This window comes from Lactuca virosa, chromosome 1 (genome assembly GCF_052849685.1).
Source record: "Lactuca virosa cultivar CGN04683 chromosome 1, Lactuca_virosa_CGN04683_v6, whole genome shotgun sequence".
Lineage (NCBI taxonomy): Eukaryota > Viridiplantae > Streptophyta > Magnoliopsida > Asterales > Asteraceae > Lactuca > Lactuca virosa.
The window spans coordinates 154,699,442-154,716,019 of record NC_136426.1 but is presented as its reverse complement, the minus strand read 5'-3'; positions in this window follow the sequence as shown (position 1 = coordinate 154,716,019).

The window sequence follows — 16,578 nt, the reverse complement described above, 5'->3', positions numbered from 1 at the left end:
ATATACATGAAACATAACACATTCATCACCAACATTACATATAACAACCATCATTGTTCACATCAAGTACATTGTTATAAATTACATGAATTCAAAGTATTAATTGTACGATGAGTGATGTTACACAAAATAAATCCATACATACTTGAAAATCTTCCTGCTTAACGATTACCTGAGAATACAAGTTATTATGAAAATGGTTAACATATATAATGTTGGTGAGTTCATAAGTATGTTTGAGTAAAAGTCTTTGTATCTTTCGTAAAAACCCAGAAAATCCGATATTTTCTGTAAAATGTATGAAAATGATGTGAAAATCAAGTATAAATGCATGTGTGAATTTCATAGTTGTAAGGTATATGAATGTAGTTTAGATTTCATTGTATTGTAAGTAAATGATAACTGTATATTAATATTTCCCCCAAAAAATCCGATATTTTCTGATTTATAATAAAGTCGAGGTTGTTGTATCGTTAAATAAGTTATTTTGTATTGACACAATCGAAGGGTTAATCTTCGAAATGTTAAATTGGTATTGAATCTCTATATGAGCCGTTATAATCATACATGATAATGACTAGGTTTCTTGTCTTGACATTTTTTCAAATGCAGGTATTTGCTCAAGGTTTTGTCGCCCTAGACTGGCCTAGTCTAGCTGTAGCGAGCAACTAAGGCGTCCCCGTATAGATCTATACACAAACTCTCGCTCTCCCTCCAGGAGACTCTGATTATAACTACAAGCTACGACTGTACACTCAAGGTGCCAACCAACACGTCTCACTAGATTCTTAACCTTTCGTACTATGTTTAATGTTCACATGTATGTTATGCGTTATCCATCCAAAGGTACATTTATAAGTATACAAAGTTTAATAGTTATGGAAAGGTATAGTTACAATCTACTAAGCATGTGAATGTCAGTCCAAGCCCAATTAACATGTAAGTGGATCACAAAGGCCCTATAACATGTAAGTGGGTAATTTGGGCCCAATAGGCATGTAAATGGACCACAAAGGCCCAACAAACATGTGACCCATAACTCAGACCCAAATTAACATGAAAATGGGTCGCAAGGCCCAATAAACACATCATGGAAGATATTGGGCTCAATATACACTTGAATGGGCCCTTCAGGCCCATTGGCCTTGTAAGATGAATATTAGGCCCAATAAAATTATTATCGATGCATTTCGTCCATTCGTATTGTTTTGTTGTTTATTTTAGCTCGTGGTTTACCAAAATTATTATAAAAATTCTCTTTTTTTCATAAAACAACAATTTTGGTCAAAAGCCTCAAATTTTCAATTAAGGCCCAAAGTTTTGTAAAAATGACACTTTAGGCCATAATTTGTAAAAATTTGCAATTTTGTCCCAAATGTCTAGAAATTCACGGTTTTAGTCCAAAAATATATATTTTGACGTTTAAGGCCCAGTTTTATAGAAAAATGCATTTTCAGCCCCTTGTTTGTATAAATTTACAGTTTCGGCCCACTTTTAATAAAAGTTACATTTTTGGTCCAATTTGGAAATAAATGTTATTTTCACCCCTAAATTTGGTTTATTTACATTTATGCGTCAAATTTTGCTCAAATAACATTTTAGTCCCAAAACTTTCCCTTTTTCGCAATTTTGGGCCCAAAACAGTGAGGCCTAAAAATTTGGCCCATTAAGCTAAAATTTACATTTTTGGCCCTTTGGAAAGTATGTTTAACATAAAAATCCCTTTTTATACAAGTAGGACCTGTTTGATCCCTATAAAAACATAAATGTCGCTTTTTACCCTTATCTTTTGTTTTCTTGACAATTTTGACCCTTAACAAAGTTTTTGCCTTAAATTTTTGTATCTTAAACATATAACAGTTTTAACTTGATAGTTTGATGTATAAATTGTCGTAGTTCATGGATCTTAACTCAATATTACTTAAGAAGTCGTGATTTGCCAAGATCTAACATATTTTTACAACATAAACTAAGAAATCACACAAGACATGCATATAAGACATAGATCTACACATTTTACTTGTATTCTCCCCCAAAAATCATGTAAAAACCAAAAACAAGGGGGTATGTACTCACCTTTGCTTGATGTTTTTGTTTTAGAAGAAGAATGGAAATAGATGAAGTGATTTTCGGCCCTAACAAACTCCCTTGAGTAGTTTTCGAACTTAGGTGATTCTAATGAGTTGGAACATGAAATGAGGTTATGTAAGAAGGACTTTTTAGCATTAAGATGGATAATATGTGTTTATATATAATAAACACTTACCAAGAAGTTGAAACCTTGAAGATTACTCTTGAATCACAAGCAAAACATTGAGATCTTTGATGAAAGAAGAGGATGATTTTAGAGATGTTTTGGAGAGAATTTTTGAGTGTGTGTGTGTGTGTGTGTGTTTAGCTCTCGGCCGAGATATGAAGAAGAGAGGGGAGAGAAATATGAGGTGAATTTGCATGGAAATATGAGAGACCATGCATTGTTACATGGTGAATAATATGGAGGTGGCACTTCCAAAGTCAACTCCCCCCCCTCCCCATTTCATTTTTTTTGTTAAATGGTGTTGGGCCGAGATTTTGGGCAAAGAAGGTAGGAATGGAATAGTTTGAGCCCATTAAACTTTAGTTAGGATTTTTGGAGCCTAATCATAAAATTTTCGGCCCATTGAGCCTTTAGGGTAGTTCACGGCCCAATAGTATAAAAGAATGGGTTCTAAGGTCCATTAAGGTTAACTGGAGTTGTTATGGCCCAATAAGGCCCATTAGGGTTAGAATGAATCATTCTAGGCCCAAATAGTCCAAAATGTTATAGATTTGTGAATTGGATCCATTTAGAATCCAAATAGGGTTTCCAAGCCCAAAATAGTTGAATTGAATACTTATTGGTCCATTAGGCCCAATAAGGAAATCCTAGTCCAATATGGATTCAAACCGGGATTCTTAGGGTTTTCAGACTCCTTGTTGAACATGAAAGGTGAATTTTAAATGAGCACTGAGTGATATTTACTTAGAGTATAAGTTTTACAATAGTTAAATGGTTACACAGGAGTAGAATTTCCTAGCTAAAATGATAGTTGTGACAGTTAATTAATTTAGACTATTTATAATTTTTTTTAAATGAATAATAAACATAAAAGTTAATTAAAAATAAAAAACAATTCATTAATTAAAAATAACATTAAAAGATACTTTAAAATAAGCAATATTAAAAATTAAAAAAAAAACAACTAGAAAACAACAAATATTAAAAAACCACAACTTAGAAAACATAATTAATATCCAAATTATAAAAAAGCCAAAATACGTCACTCGGAATCACGGTCCTCGGCATCGACCTCATCGTCATCATCGTTCTAATCTATGTCATTCTCGTCATTGGAATCCTCGCTCTCGATGAACATATCTGAATCGTCAAATAAATCATCGTGCCAATACTTTGTCGGGTTGAATATGAGCCCTGTAAACGTTGTCGAATCGGATGATGAAGATGATGACATTGTGTGTTAGTGTTGTTTGGAAAAAGTATGAAGAAATGGGTTAAAAATAATGATGGGGTAGGGTGGTATTTATAGTGGGGGAAAGAAAAAATAATATATATATATATATATATATATATATATATATATATATATATATATATATATATATATATATATATATATATATATCAGTATTGCAGAAATCGGCCTAATCGGCCGATTAATCGCGAATCAGACCTCCACCGATGAGATTTATTGTTAATCAGTCACTATAATCGGGTTTGGTCAATACATGTCGAAGATGGAATTAATCAGACCTAATGGGACCTAATCGGGCCTAATCGGACTTAATCGGACCTAATCAGGTTTGGTCAACACAGGTCAAAGTCGGCCCTAATCGGACGTAATCGCTAACTAATCGCTTATTTTGTAGGATTAAAGTTACATTTATAAATTTTTGAATAATTTTCTTAATAATTAATGGTCCCCGATTAATCTCTCGATTAATCCCCGCCTAGCCAATTAATCCCTAATCGTTAGTCCACTGATTAGCGGCCGATTAGCGATTTCTACAACCATGTTATATATATATATATATATATATATATATATATATATATATATATATATATATATATATATATATATATATATATATATATATATATATCATCTTCCAATAAAAGACTTTTAAAAATGCTACTTGTCATTATTTTAAACCCTCAATCTGCCTGGTGTCATTTTCTACGTCCTCACTTTTATTTTTTCCCACTCAAAGATATTCCTTAGAATCGGTTTTTATTTTTCGTTTACTATTTACTACTAGGGAAAATGACATATATGCCCTATTATGTTTCTAGGGTTTACCCATTTAGTCACTTAACTTATTTTGTAGCTTTATAAGGGAATGAATTATATGTTACCTACAAATATAATCCCTTTCACATATTGTATGTCACACCCCAAAACCTGAACGACGGAAACGTTCGGGGGTGGAGGACGTCATTTACAGTATCACAACAACGCATAATAGTAAAACAGGCAACAACATCGTCCATTGCATTAATAATATAATTTAACACAAGTGTGTTCTGTATAGTTTATAAGACACCAAAAATATGAATCAAAATAAGAGATGAGTCTTGAACGTGCTCCATCTTCTCAAAACCTGGCATCGGTACCTGTCTACTGATGACCTGAGAATACAAGTTATTTTGAAAGTGTAGATCAGCATTAAAGCTGGTCAGTTCATAAGTATTTTAGTGTCATTGCTTGTATGAAAGTGTTTGTAGTAAATGTTTGTAAATGTTTGTATCTCTTAGAAAATCCTATATTTTCTACTAAAAGTAGCCTTCTACCAAGGCCCGAATGTTCTGTATGTTGTTTGTTTGTAAAAGTGTGTAATTTTCCCCAACGATAGACTATCATTTACCAGAAATATAGTTTACATAACCGTTTATGTGAGAAGATCACAAATTGAATGTAATGGGAAAATAATAATGATGTACTTGTAGTATTAGTATATAGCTACTACCATTGTACTAACTACCTTAAAACAGTTGTTTTAATTAAGGTAAAATGTGATATACTTGTAACCATGCATGATCGACTAGTTAAAACACGACGCTCTAAGGCATCGAAGTGGTATGACATTAGTCACCCGTAGACCTGCAGGTCCCACTGTAGCTAGCAGCAAGGTGTAGGATAGTCAATCTCGTATAGATCTATACACCAACTCACGCTCTCCCTCCAGGAATCTCTGGTTGCAAAACGTGACACAACAATTGCTTGCCATGCCATGAAGTAGTGGCTCACATTAATGTTATAGTGGTCTAGTGTTTGTATATCAAGCTCTAGAGTTTGTATGTTATCTCTGTACTAGTGTATTGTATGTTCTCATGTATAGTGTAGTGTATGTTCTCTTTGTTTCTCATCTTAGTATGTTCTCTTGTATAGTGTAGTGTATTGTATGTTCTCTTAGTTTCTCATCATAGTATGTTCTTTCTGTTTCTCATAATAGTAAGTTTGTATTGACTCATGAATGAACTGACTCTTGTATGTTTCATTGTACTTGAAATAGTGAGTAGTGACTTCCTAAACTATACCTATTATAGTCTGTGACAACCCGAAATTTCTATTCTGTACAACCACTCACTTCAATAGAAGTCAGAACTGTTTCTGCTAACTGTCAAGCTTTTTGGAGTCAGTTTGAGTGTTTTAAAGCTTAATACTTCAAGAGATAACTAGAGAGAGGATACCCTAGGGTTTATTGTGCATCAATAAAGTCTCAAAACTCCAAGAGTTTGGAGTTTACGACCCAAACATGGTGTTTACGGCCGTAAACTCTAAGGAGTATAAATGTGACACTTAGTCATTTTTATCAGTTTTTCACATTTTCAAGACTAGAACTCGAAATCCTCTCAAGTATCATCCGATTTTCCTTCTTGATCTTCAAGTTTGTAAGTGTTTCCTTCCTTAATTAGTTCATATCCTTAATCATCTAGTGATCTTACATGATTTCATCCATGAAATCATTCCATTTGTGTAGATCTTCAAGTGTTCTTCATTTCACCAAGAACACCAAGAACACACACTAGTGTTCTTGGACTTTAAACACCCTTACAAGCTTCTATATTGTAATTACTCTTACCTTAGCTGGTTATAGGCTTGATACACTTGTTAAACAACTAGAAAACAACAAGAAACATAAGATCATAGGAGTTTACGGCCAATGCAATCTCCTTGGACCATAAACTCAAATGAAAGGGCCATTGTGAGCCCTAGTCCCTTACTAAGCCTTGGATACTAGTCTAGATCACATCCTTGAAGTGTTTAGGACCTTAAACATCAAAAAGATCAAGAACCATTAGAGTTTACGGTCGTAAACTCATGGAGAAATGGTCCATGGGCCGTAAACTCTATAAAGTGGTGCAATGGTGCCACAATGACTTCCTAAGGCTTGGACTTAACTACAAGATGCTTAACCTTGACTTAGAAGACCTTAAAACACCAAATGGTAGAAGTTATCACGGGTTTACGGCCGTAAACCCATTGGGACCGTAAACCAAAACCGTAAACTCCAAAAGAGTTTACCCTTGGACCTTAAACTCAAAAGCAAGGCCCTACAACCCTTAGATGCAATCCTTGGTACTTATAACACTTGAATCAAAGTGTTTTCCATGTTCTAGGGTGTCTTAACATGGTAAATTAGTTGTTAAATGACTAATTGGATACATATATGTGTTATTATATGTTAACTAGGATCCTTGTGTGTGCTCAAGTCTTCACTTCACACTTAGCATCCTATAACATCCGTTCATCCAAACCACTCACTACAGGTGAGTTCAAACCCCTTAATCAACCTTTTAATTGATTTTAAATGCTTTTATGGGGGGGGGGAATACAAGTTGAACAATTATAGTTATTATATCAATCACATGTGATTAATAACTACCAAATAAGTGGATTTCTTACTTTTCAAACTGTGTTATCAAACAAACTACTTCAAACTGTTTTACAAACTCTTTTACATGCCAAATACTTTCATTAAAATCTTCTAAACTTATATTTTGTTAAATGTGTATCGATATAGATATAGTTATATAAGTAGGATTGAAAGGACTTAGGACTGATAGCTCACCTTACCTCCTGTTCCTTGTTTGGTTGTGGACTTAGGGTATCGGTTGTTTGTCCGAAGGTCGTTTGAATCCTAGTCATATATTATGTATATGTATATAGATATAAAAGTTTCTTCTTTCAATTCAATACCGTTGGGTAGCAAAGGTATACAAACATGTTTATACATACAAACAATATTACTAGTAAACTATAATAGGTATAGTTTGGGAAGTTACTAATACTATTACTAGAACAATGAAACATACAATGAGTTAGTTCATACATGAGTCAACACATACTATTATGAGAAACAGAGAGAACATACATACATACTAGACAGAGAGAGAACATACAATACAGCTAGTAAATACTTTACATTATACAAGAGAACACACTATTATGAGAAACAGAGACAACATACATACATACTAGACAGAGAAAGAACATACAATACAGCTAGTACATACAATACATATACAAGAACATTACAACAGTTATGTGAGCCACATAACGGGGCATGGCATCACTTGTCATGGCTCGTTTTGTATCCAGAATCTCCTTAAATGGAGAGCGTTGAGTTTGTGTATAGATCTATACTGGATTGACTATCATACACCTTGCTGCTCGCTACAGTGGGACTTGCAAGTCTACAGGTGCCAAACGTCATTCCTTCCGACGTCTTACATCGTCGTGTTTCTAGTCGGTAGTATGGTACAGGCCGATCACATAGTACCTTAAATAACAATTGGTTTAAGGTAGTTAGTACAACAGTAGTTACTTAATACAACACTACAGTACTATTTTATTTCCCATTGCATTCACTTTGTGATCTTCACACACTGAACAGTAATCTAAAAACTATATTTTTGGTTAATGATAGTCAATTTTGGGAAATTACATACTCTTACAAGAGACACACACACAAACACTTGATGCCTTGGTAGAAGGCTACTTTTAGTAGAAAACATAGGGTTTTCTAAGAGAGTTCAAACAATTACAAACATTTACAAACTTATACACTACATACTTACAACCACTTTCATATAAATAATGACACTAAAATACTTATGATCTCACCAACTTTAAAGATGATAAAATCTTTCAAAATAACTTGTATTCTCAGGTCACCAGTAGACAGGTACCGGTGCCAGGTTTTGAGAAGATGGAGCTCGTTCAAGACTCATCTTTTATTTTGATTCATATTTTTGGTGTCTATTAAACTTGACAGAACACACTTGTATTAAATTATATTATTAATTCAATGGATGATGTTGTTGCTTGTTTACTACTATGCATTGTTGTGATACTGTACATGACGTCCTCCACCCCTGAACGTTTCCGCCGTTCCGGTTTTGGGGTGTGACATAGTCTATTAGTAAAGTTGTTTGTATGAATGAATGTGTTGGTACACCTTTGCTAACCAAAGGTATTGAACTGAATGTAGAACTTTAATATCTATATACATACACATAGTATATAACCAAGATTCAAACGACCTTCGGACAAACAACCTATACCCTAAGTCCACAACCAAACAAGGAACAGGAAGTAAGGCGAGTTATCAGTCCTAAGTCCTTTCAATCCTACTTATATAACTATATTTATATAGACATGATTTTGACAATATATAAATTTGAAAGAGTTTAATAAGGAGTTTTGCATATAAAAGGGTTTGTAAAACGATTTGAAGCAGTTTGTTTGATAACACAGTTTGAAGTGTAGTAAATCCGTCTATTTGGTAGTTATTAATCACATGTGATTGATGTAATAACTATAATGTTTCTACATGTATTCCCCCCCCCCCATAAAAGCATTTAAAATCATTTAAAAGATAAGCTAAGGGGTGTGAACTCACCTGTAGTGAGTGATACGAATGAAAGATCGCTTTGTAGGATGCTAAGTGTCAAGTGAAGACTTGAGTACTACAGATCCTAATAAGCATATAATGATACATATATGTATATGATTAGTGTTTAAACAACTAATTATGCAAGGAAAGACACCCTAGGACATAGAAAACACTTAGATTCAAGTGCTAGAAGTACCAAGGGTTGCATATAATGGGTGTATGGCCACACCTTGGAGTGTACGACCAGAATGGTGTGTTTCATGTGTGTGTACAGCCAGATTGTACGGCCCAAGTGGGTGTGCGGCCGCACACTCATGGTGAAACATGCCATTGACTGATTTAAAGTCTTATTAAGCATCTAGGAAGTGTGTTTTGACCAATGCTTAGCCTTAAAGGAAGTTTGTTACCATTTTGGACCTTAAAAAGGGTCTGTACGGCCACACAAGGAGTGTACGGCCGTACACCCTTGATGATCATGTAAAAATGGTCAAAAGTGTATACCAAGTCTCTATCTTACATCCCCTAAGTGTTCTTGATCAAGTGCTAGCATAGAACATGAGTTTGAAGCCAAGTAGCACTAAACAAAGGGGTGTACGACCACATGGGGTGTGTACGACCGTACACACCTTGACGATCATGGTTTGGATGATTTCTAAGGAGTATAACTAGTAAGTAACAAGCATAAGGAGTGGTACTTACGATATATAAGCCTTTAGGGGTGTTTGAGGTCCAAAAACTTAGTAGGTGTTCTTGGTGTTCTTGGAGAACACTTGAAGATCTAAACAAAAGGAGTAATTTCATAATCATAGATCCTTAATAGATAGTGTAATGAATCAACAATTAAAAGGAAGAAACACTTACAACTTGAAGATCTAGATGAAAAATCGGATGATACTTGAGAGAGAAGTTGATTTCTTGGCTTAGGAGTGTGAAAAGAGGTAAATGGAGGCTAAGACTCCCATTTATACATGGAAGTGTACGGTTAGGATGGGTATACGGCGGTACACCCATGTGTGCGGCCGTACACACCTTATAAAGGGGTGTTTGGCTCAATTGAAAGGTGTTGAACTCAAATACACTCATCCCTAGCCCCATACCTTGATTATACTAGGCTTTGAACACTCAAATTGACTCTAAACAGTGCAAGAAGATAGCAAAAACGAGTCTGACCTTGATTTATTTGAACAACTGTACAAGGTAGAAATTTCGGGTTGTCACATCATCCCCCCGTTAGAGAGAATTTCGTCTTGAAATTAGAGTTTAAGCAAATAAGAAGTTACAAATAACTAAGCAAAAAGATGAGGAAATTTCAATTTCATTTGATCCTCGCGCTCCCAAGTGAATTCAGGTCCTCGCTTGGCATTCCAGCGAACCTTCACTATCGGGATACGGCTTTGCTTCGTTTGCTTGACCTCTTGGTCCATGATCTCTACTGGTTCTTCGACAAAGTTGAGGCTCTCGTTGATCTCGATCTCGTCGAGTGGGATTACAAGAGTCTCATCGGACAGACACTTTTTCAAGTTTGAGACGTGGAAAGTAGAAAGTACGTTACTGAGTTCGCGAGGTAGTTTGAGTTTGTAAGCTACAGGGCCGATTCTAGCGATAATCTCGAAAGGCCCTACGTATCTTGGATTTAGCTTTCCACGCTTTCTGAAGAGTATCAAGCCCTTCCAGGGTGAGACCTTTAATAGAACGCGGTCGCCCACCTGGAATTCCAACGGTTTCCTTCTCTTGTCTGCATAGCTTTTCTGTCGGTCTCTAGAGGCTTTCAATCGTTCACGAATCTAAACGATCTTCTCTGTCGTTTCCCGAATGATTTCCGGACCTGTGAGAGTGCTGTTAGGAACTCGTCCTTTAGCTAACTGTGTGTTTCCCACCTCAGCCCATCACAGAGGGGATCTGCACTTTCGGCCATAGAGGGCTTCAAATGGAGCAGCCTTTATGCTCTTGTGATAACTATTGTTGTAGGAAAACTCGACAAGGGGTAAATGAGTATCTCATGCCTTCCCAAAGTCTATCATGCAGGCTCGCAACATATCTTCCATAGTTTGAATAGTCCTCTCACTTTGTCCGTTGGTTTGTGGATGGTAGGCTGTACTCATGTCCAACCTAGTTCCTAGGGAACTTTGTAGCGACTGCCAGAACCTCGAAGGGAATCTACTATCTCTATCAGAGATAATGGATATGGGAACACCGTGCAGTCGTACTATCTCCCTAATGTATGTTCTGGTTAGTTTCCCCATCTTGTCAGTCTCTTTGATAGGCAGGAAGTGTGCGGACTTTGTTAACCTGTCTACGATCACCCATATGGTATCGAGACCACCAGTTCTCTTAGGCAATTTGGTTATGAAGTCCATTGTGATCCGCTCCCACTTCCATTCCGGTATCTCCGGTTGTTGAAGTAAACCTGATGGTTTATGGTATTCCACCTTAACCTTGGTGCAAGTAAGACATTTACTCACGAAGGTAGCAGTCTCTGCTTTCATGTTAGGCCACCAATATAACTTTTTAAGATCCAGATACACCGTGTTTCGTTGTCCAGATCCGACCCATGAGATATAAAGCTCCGTCACCATTGACCACCAAGTTCTTATCCATCCCTCTCAGGGATTCACCCGCCACATTTTTAGGTTTCAAAGCTTCGAGCTGAGCCTCCTTAATTTGTTTGGGAAAGTGTGAATGGATAGTCATAGTCAATGATTTGACTCTATGACCAGAGTATTCTTTCCGACTCAGTGCGTCATCTACTACGTTGGCCTTGCCGGGATGATAACGAATTTCGCATTCGTAATCACTGAGTAGCTCGACCCACCGTCGTTGTCTCATGTTGAGCTCCTTCTGGTCCAATATGTGTTGTAAGCTTTTGTGGTCTGTAAAGATAGTGCTTTTCGTACCGTATACGTAGTGTCTCCAGATCTTCAGAGCAAACACTACTATTTCTAACTCAAGATCATGTGTGGTGTAGTTGACCTTGTGTGCCTTCAGCTGTCTTGAGGCATAGACGATGACCTTACCTCGTTGCATCAGAACGCAGCCGAGCCCTTGATTGGATGCATCGCAATAGACCACGAAGTCTTCTATCCCTTCTGGGAGGGATAGTATCGGTGCGGTGCATAAGGCCTGTTTGAGCATTTGGAACGCTTTCTCTTGTTTCTCATCCCAGTCAAAGGCCATGCCCTTCTGGGTCAATGTTGTAAGAGGTTTCGCAATCCGAGAGAAGTTCTGAATGAATCTGCGATAGTAGCCAACGAGGCCTAGAAATTGACGAATTTATGTAGGCGTCCTTGGTGCTGACCAGTTCTCAATGGCTTTGATTTTAGAAGGGTCTACATGAATTCCCTCTTCACTAACAACGTGACCCAGGAATTCAACTCATTGGATCCAAAATTCGCATTTCGAGAACTTCACATAAAGCTTCTCTAATCGCAGTGTTTCTAAGACCTGACGCAGATGTTGACTATGCTCCTCCTTACTACGAGAGTAGATAAGTATGTCATCGACGAAGACAATGACGAACCGATCCAAGTAAGGACGGCATACCCTATTCATTAAATCCATGAATATCGCGGGCGCATTAGTCAATCCGAATGGCATCACTACGAACTCGTAGTGTCCATAACGAGTTCGGAAGGCTGTCTTCGGAACATCCTCCCCTAGCACTCGTAATTGGTGATACCCGGATCTCAGATCTATCTCTGAAAAGTAATTCGCCCCTTGCAGTTGGTCGAATAAATCGTCTATGCGAGGCAGAGGGTAACGATGTTTTACGGTTAGCTTGTTCAGTTCTCTATAGTCGATGCATATACAGAACGATCCGTCTTTCTTCTTGACGAACAAGACCGGTGCTCCCCATGGTGAGAAGCTTGGTCTAATAAAGCCCTTGCTGAGCAGTTCGTTAAGTTGACTGGATAGCTCCTACATCTCAGTTGGTGCTAGACGATAGGGCGATTTGGCTACTGGGGTTGCCCCTGGAACTAAGTCGATTCTGAACTCGACTTGACGTTGCGGAGGTAATTGTCACACCCCCAAACCAAGGATGGCGGAAACGTCCGGGGGTGGAGGACTTCATGTATAGTATCACAACAACGAGTATAATAGTGCTCAAAGTAAATACAACCATCATAAATATAATTGAAAAAGTTACACCATAGTATGTGTTTACATGTTTCAAATCAATTACACTATGATGACAAAATGAAATGTTTGACGATTTAACGTCCCATCCTCAAAAGCTGTTGATTTCCTGTTTCACTGGTTTCCTGAGAATACAAGTAGTTTTGAAAGAGTGTCAACAATTAAGTTGGTGAGTTCATAAGAATTTTATTTGAGAAAGAAGTCGTTTTCCTTGTAAAAGCGATATAGTAGGATTCCAGAAAATTCAATATTTTCCTTATGAAAGTCAAGTAGTCTTAAATCCCAAGACCGAGAATATGCGTGTGTTTTGTACTTATAATTTTTTTAATAGTTATGTGTTTCCAAAGAAAATCCAATATTTTCCTTATAAAAGTCATGTAGTCTTAAATCCCAAAACCGATAATATGTAGTTTTAGATAAATAAAACCCCTTTTTAAAGTGGAATTTTCCCGTAAACTTGAAAGATTGTTAACTCCCTATGTGAGTCGTTATAACCATACTACAACGAGAATTAACCTGCAACAACGTTTTCCAGACGTTAAGATCCTATGACTCTTGTCACCCGCAGACCTGCAGGTCCGGCTGTAGCTAGTAGCGATGTGTGGGTGTCAATCCCAATATAGACCTATATACAATTATCACGCTCTCCCTACAAGAGACTCTGCTATAACTTATAGGAATTTGAACCCGTACTCGAAGAGTACGATGGAATAATAGTCTCACAACTTACGTTAACTAGTTTACATATAGTTTGAGTATAAAACCTCTTCCGTGGTGAAAGTGAAATCACCTTTTATGTAATAAATTCGTGATAAGAAAACCATAAACTATTATTTATAGTTTAACATGTAGTATATAAAAACCCGTTTGATTTGAGAGTAAAACCTTCTTCATGTAGTATGCATTTATTTGTAAAATCCATAACTATACCTATTGTAGTTTATTATATGTGTTCAGAATGAACGAAAAACCTTATCATGAATGACTAATTTCTGTTTATGATGATAAACTAACAAGAATTACATTCAACATTTAGAAAATTATTGTTTTGCACTTTGCTCAACATGTTACAAAGTGTTATGAAAGTTGTAAGCTGTTAACTAGTTTTTAAACTTTCTGCACTGTTTTAGAAAAATCATAAAAAAATAATACGAAGTCGAAAACTGAATCCGTAAACTCTGAGAGTTTAGAAAATGTGTTTAGTTTATTCATAATTTTTATTATGATTTTTAGAAGTCCCTAACTTGTGCGAAAATGTTCATATTCACAGACTGGTCCGAATTCGTTTTGGAAATGATAGGCAGTTTTGTAAAAATCGCCATAAATTGAAAAAACATCGTATGGAGATGTTCAAGTAGTTACTTTAAAGGTATGAACCTAAAATATTTTCATATTAAACAGTTTTGAAAAATATTAAGTCTAAGTTGGTCGAAACAGTCTGTGAATAGGGCTCAACTTTTCTGATGAAAGCTGTTGTTTGTATTTAGTTAAGTTTTTGGTGTATTAACTTGTATTACCCCCCTAAAACTTGAAGAAACATGAAAATATAGGGGTATGAACTCACCTCGAGTGATTTCCTTAGATGAATGCTGAAGAGAAAGGTTTCCAAGTCAAGAACACTTGGGAGATGCTTGAAGGTTCGAAGATTCTAGGCACAAATATGACGATATTTGTGTAAGAGATTCATGATTTGAGGGAAGAAGTAAAGAGTATTCAAATGTAGGATGAAGATACTTATCAAAAATGGAGGAAATGCTCAAGAACAACCTTGAAATCTGGAGTTTAGAGAGAGAAAGTGAGAGAGAAATGAGTTTGCTCTTTGGTGAAGAGTGAGTAAGGTGGGAGGAGTGATAAGGATTTTTCCTAGATCTTTATAAAGATAACTTGCTGGGAAAAGGGTGTGAGGGAACAAGGAAGATAATAGGGATGATGGAATTGGTGACATAAAGCATGAATAGTGACATGGAGTGGGTATGGAAGGTTGCTTGTGTCATAACTTTTAAGGCAAAGTCAACACTCCACCTAAAAATATTATCTAATAGATATTATTCTTAGACCAAGATCTCTCTCAAAAGGTGTTTAAATTATGAATATTTAGGGTCTTATATGTCAAAATATGAGTTTGGGTGAAAATCCCACGTTAAAATCATGAGAAAAGGGGCTTAAAACGCAAAAAGGATCGAAAACCGGGAGAAGGGTGCGAACCTGCGAGGGTTCCGGAGTCAGGAGTGTCATGATGTCAGGAGCGTTTGTCCGGATTCAGGAGCGTTCGGAGTCAGGAGCATTCGTCCGGAGTCAGGAGTGTCATGATGTCAGGAGCGTACGTCCGGATTCAGGAGCGTCCGGAGTCAGGAGCATTCGTCCGGAGTCAGGAGTGTCATGATGTCAGGAGCGTTCGTCCGGATTCAGTAGCGTCCGGAGTCAGGAGCATTCGTCCGGAGTCAGGAGTGTCATGATATCAGGAGCGTTCGTCCGGATTCAGGAGCGTCCGGACCAAGAGGGTCCTTTTGGTTTTTCTCCTTTGGTTTTGGGCTGTTTTGACTGAGGAAGGTACATAGAGAGATTTGGGTGAGATTTCACATACTTGGAGAGATTTGGGAGAGATTTCACATACTTGGAGAGATTTGGGAGAGATTTCACATACATGGAGAGAGTCATACATTAATAACCATAAAGAAATCTGATTAGGGTTTAGAATTTTGAATATTTGAAACTTTCAAGTGTTACTTTGCATTTAAGATTTAGAGTCATACATTAATAACCATAAAGAAATCCCTAATCATACTAGCACTAGTTGAGTTAACCAGTTTGACTTGCTGACTTTCTTTGACTTTGACCTGACTAGAAAGTGACGGTTGTCACATTAGCCATTTCTACAGTGTACGTCCTATGTATATGCAACTAGTACTCTCTGTCTTCCCATTAGCCATTTCTATAGTGAATGGTTCTTTAAGTGCACATGATTGTTGTTTAAGTAAGCGAGCAAATTTCTGATTTACGAAGCTCCTCTCAGCTCTCCTATCAAACAGTATGCATGCATAAGAGTTATCGAGGAGAAACGTACCAGTGACCACTGTGCGGTCGGCAACTGCTTCCTCGTGGCCTATAGCCAAAACTCTTGCCACTCCACCCGCATTCCCTGCCTTCGGGAAGTTCCTCTTGTAGTGGCCTACCTCGCCACATCCGTAGCAAGTCTGGCCCACACCAACGCCGGGGACTTGGTTGATTGGCCTTGCTGGAGATTTGCAGAAACGGGCAGTATGCCCCTTCCTGTTGCAGTTAGAGCACTGCATTTCCCGGCAGGGTCCGACGTGGTGGAAGTTGCATTTGTTGCACTTCGGCAAGTTTCCAGCGTACTGCTTTACCGGTGCAGCAGCGGCAGGTGCTATCACAGCATCAACCGCCATGACCTGCTGCTTTTTGGCAGCTTTCTGTGCAGCGTTCTTCTTCTTGTCATCCCAGAACTTCCGCTTGTTATCAGCGGCTTTGGAGGGTTCTGAGATG